Here is a 4,439-nt window from a genome sequence, read left to right as displayed (position 1 = left end):
ACAACATAATTGTCCTGCCTCAGTTCCTTCTTAATAAGGTAACTGCAGCTATAGGTTCATGGGCTTGACCTGCTGAGACACCTATTTAGATTCTAACACAGCAGCAATAGCTTAACCCAAAGGAATAATTTTAATGGAAATAATAGCCACAATTTAATAAGTACTTAACATATGCTAAGTACTTTAAAGACACTATATAAAGGGCATTACCTCTGGCATTAGGTTATAATTATCTCAGTTTTATACAGGAGAAAATGAAGACATAGAAAGCTAAGTTATTTGTCCAAGGTCACAGATCTGGTGGTGCTGAGAGCCATCTGTGCTGTAAATTGTGCCACCTCACAGCATTTTGGTCACTGCAGGAGGTGAGAGAGGGTGACATCTGTTTACTTTAAAGGATTGGAGATACTCCAGTGATGTAATAGGTAAAAAGTGATTCGTTAGCTCTCAAATTCTACACAAATGTAAGACATTTTTCTTCAGGTAGCAAAGCACTCTATCTGCTTGTTGGGCCAGTGCTGGTGAACGCTTCAATTTACCAAGTTTTTGAACCTGGAATGCTGATTCTCAGCAGAAAAACATTTGTGTTCTGATTTCCAATTGCCTGTGCTTTTTTTGGCTCTTGTACATGCACAGATAGGACAGTTGATATTACAACATTTTTTCTAGTACTGATAACTTTGTTTATGTATTTCCCCTGAATTGTGCTTGTATTACAAATAAGCCAAAGATAAAGTATTTCTTATCTCTTTTTCCTTCACTCATATGGACCATAAAACTGACATTTGCACTTTGAGATGAATTCGGAAATTGAAGAGAAAGAGAAAAATAAGAAAAGGTCTATAAATGCAAATTAATTGGGATTTTGATTACAAATATATAAAGCTCCCCCAAAAGAAAGCATTGTCCTCTTATTGGACCCTCATTCTAACTGTATAAATGAGGCTGCTTCAGAACAAACCTCTTGTGGATAGACCTAAAGCTCTGAGAAGGCAATTCAGGTAAATTCTTTGGACTGTCAATTCATTTTCCGCAACAGCCCTCCCCCCCTCACCACCTCCCTCCCACCCCCCGCTTCAGCCACAGAGAATTAGACAAGAAGATGTCCCTGAATCACAGGCAGACAAACAACAATCTAGACTGTGGCTTATAGTGCAATAGGAAGGATGTTGACTTCTTGGATCAATTAGATTTTCTCTTCAAAAGTTTGAATATGACTCCACAGTGAGAGAGCTGTTGATACTGGGGGGAACGGGGGAGGGGAATAAAAGAATTACAGATGGATAGAGTGGATAGTAAAAATATGAGGGAGGAGCAGTTTTGTGTCCAGAGAGGTCCATGAGTGACCAGGTTGAGCAAATTGCCCAGCCAACCTGTGTTGGACCTGTGCCGTGAGTGAGAAATAAACTGGTGGTGCTTCACCACTGAGATTTTCAAGTTGTTTTTACTACAGCATAACTCAGCCTGATGGATACATGTCCTTATACTTTCAAACAAGGAATGGAAAAGGAAAGTTTTATCTTCTTTTTTTGTTTGTTTTATTCTTTCTCTGCATTTACACTCAAGTGCGATCATCTTTTCATGCATCCACAAGTGCCACTTTTAAAGGTGTGCCTCCCAAATGAAGCTGTATTTTGAGATGCCTATTGCTCCATTGGACCCTCCAGCCACCACCTTAAGCTCCACTCGGTTCAATGCAATGAATATTTACTGAGTATTTACTAAGCACCTGGCTTTGTGCTTTATGCTGAAGACGCTGAAGTACAAAAATGTCCCCTGTCCTCATGGCATTTAGAGTCCATTAGCAAACACACTGAGTAGGTAGTTAAACAGGTCACTTTAATTTAGACTCAACGACTCCACAGAACACTCATTATACTACTACACAAACAGATGCATTTTCCTAAAGGCCAGATTGCTACCATGGATAGTTCTTTCTTATTCCAGTTTGGCGGGAGTGGGAGGCAATGCTGGCTCTCCTCACACCCTTGTTTCCTAAACCCAAATGGATACAAAGTCCCTTTGTTTCCTGTGAGGAAACGCTATTCAGAGTGCCCCTTTCACTCTTTTCCCCTGGGACACAGCTTGAGTTCCTTTTCCTTGCACCACTGCCAGCTGGCTTCTCTGCATCACATATCTACCTGGCCCAGGTAGGATACATCCGAACCAGGATTTCCAAAACAGCATCGCCATACTATTAACCATTCAATGACATTAAATGCCTTGCCTAATGTTCCAAACATCAAATCTAAATTCCTTATTGTTGTTTTCATCTACCCCAAATATATTTTTCAACTTCTCCAAAAAACAATAGTAATGTTAGCTGTTTATTGAGCACTTACTATGTATCTGGCACTATGTTAAGCTCTTTTAATCACCATTTCATTAAATCCTTACTACAACTTCACGAAACAGAAGGATTATTATTCTCATTTTACAGGCAAGGAAACTAAGGTTCTCTGGAGAGGTGAAGCAAGCCCAAGGTCAAATAGTAAGTGGTTTTAAACTTGGGTCCTAAACCATGTTCCCTTTTGTACCATGGGAGCAAGGATCATATTTCATCCTTACTTATAAATCCTCAGTTTTGAGCACAGTGCTGGGCAAACATAATTATGTTTATAATAACTATTGATCAATTAACATACTCTCTCTAATCTATTCTGGTAAAGGAATAAGTATTCTTAGAAAGATGTCTGAGAGAACCTCTGTAGGGAACACTGTGTCAAAGCAATAGATGTTGATTATTTTTTTTCCTGAAAGGTACAAGGCCCATGAGAGATCAGGAAATGGGACAGGTCTGAACCAATAGCCTGAAAGGAGAGAGAGAGAGAGAGAGAGAGAGAGAGAGAGAGAGAGAGAGAGAGAGAGAGAGAACATAGTAATAAAGGAGCAAAAGACTTAAAGAGTTAGTATGTCCTCTCAACTTTCTTGTTTTATATTAAAAGGTTAAAAAGAGAGAGAGAGAGGTTTTTAACTATCAGAGCCTGTCTTGGAGAATTCCAGTAAGGGCTGCTGAGGAGGACTGGAAACAGAAATCGAATGACAGAGGTGGAGCAGCAGGAAAATTCAACATGGTCCTGCCAGAGCTTGTGATCAAAGCTAAGGGACTCTTAAAACCTGAGGTATGATTCTGACAGTTTATCCACACAGTTCAACACTGCCTTCACCTTGATCCACTGCCTAATTAAATGTCTCTAAAAATTCCAATGAAGGGCTTGCTGTGTGGAGGAACAAAGAATTGCCTGCCCAAAAGAAGAGAGAGTATGAGTTCCACTGAGAAAAAAAAAAAAAAAGGAGAGGAGGAATAAACAGCAAAGAAGGTGTGAGGAATCCTCCTAAAATACCTCCTGAACCATTCCAGTGTAGAGTGAGACTGAAATGAGGCTATGTGGTTAGGAAGTGATACAATATGTAGCTCACAAGAATTGTCAGTTCTCAGGAATTGGAATATGATGGGATGCTCTAACACTAAACACAGTTTTACCTGTTGATCTCTTTCAGGTTATCCCTGAAAACATTGACTAGCCCTGTACCAGTAAAAAATGCCAGCGACAAGCGATTCCTGTTTGATGGCTTCTGAATAGAATAGTAAGGGCAGTGAAAAAGAAGGTAGTTACACCCAAAAACATAGCACAGAGCCTGGTCATGTCTGCAGCTTTCTAGATGGCCTCATGCCCATCACTCAAAGGCATCAATTTCCACATGTGTAAAGCAAGAAGATTAAGCAGCCTCCAGCATCCCTTCTAACTGAAAAAGTATATTATTTTAAGACATTTTAAAACATGTTTAAAAAATCAAAGGAACTAGGTTTAAGAATTACAATAGGTATAGGGCATTTTTATTTACTTTTTAATTAGGGAACAGTGTGTTTTTCCAGGACCCATCAGCTCCAAGTCAAGTAGTTGTTTCAATCCAGTTGTGGAGGGCGCAGCTCTGTGGCCCGTGCAGGGATCGAACCAGCAACCCTGGTGTTATGAGCACTGCGCTCTAACCAACTGAGCTAACCAGCCGCCCCTTGATTCTTTCTTTTAATTTCCAAAAGTGCTTCATGTCATTTGAGGAAGGATAGTCAAACCTTTCAGCAAATTATGGGAAACAGTATAGGAAAATATTTTCTCCAGGAAAACATTGTAAAGAAAAAAAGAGAGAGAGAGAGAAGGGGAATGGAAAGGTACAAATTGAAAAAGACTAGACAGACATATCAATCAATTACAAAACGTGGACCTTGTTTAGATCATAATTCAAAGAAACTATAATAAACATTGAAAAAGTTAGGGAAATACGTATACTGACTATGTTGGATGATATTTGGGGATTTTTATTAGTCTTTTACTTATGATAATTGTGATTTTTTTAACAAGAGTTTGTTACTTTCAAAGAAAGTGAACAATGTACTGACCACATGACATAATGTCTGGAATTTGCTTCAGAATAATTCA

At 39.1% G+C, this 4,439-nt stretch overlaps 1 non-coding gene across 1 annotated transcript; it reads right to left on the bottom strand.

The window, feature by feature from the left end:
- Positions 1–3,936: 3,936 nt before the first annotated feature.
- TRNAM-CAU (transfer RNA methionine (anticodon CAU)) lies at positions 3,937–4,010 on the bottom strand. The gene has a single exon. It is a non-coding gene; the product is annotated as a tRNA-Met (tRNA).
- Between the last annotated feature and the right edge of the window lie 429 nt (positions 4,011–4,439).

The sequence above is a fragment of the Hipposideros armiger genome, unplaced genomic scaffold (assembly GCF_001890085.2).
Source record: "Hipposideros armiger isolate ML-2016 unplaced genomic scaffold, ASM189008v1 scaffold_640, whole genome shotgun sequence".
Taxonomy (NCBI): Eukaryota; Metazoa; Chordata; class Mammalia; order Chiroptera; family Hipposideridae; genus Hipposideros; species Hipposideros armiger.
This window is presented reverse-complemented; position numbering and strand designations above follow the sequence as displayed.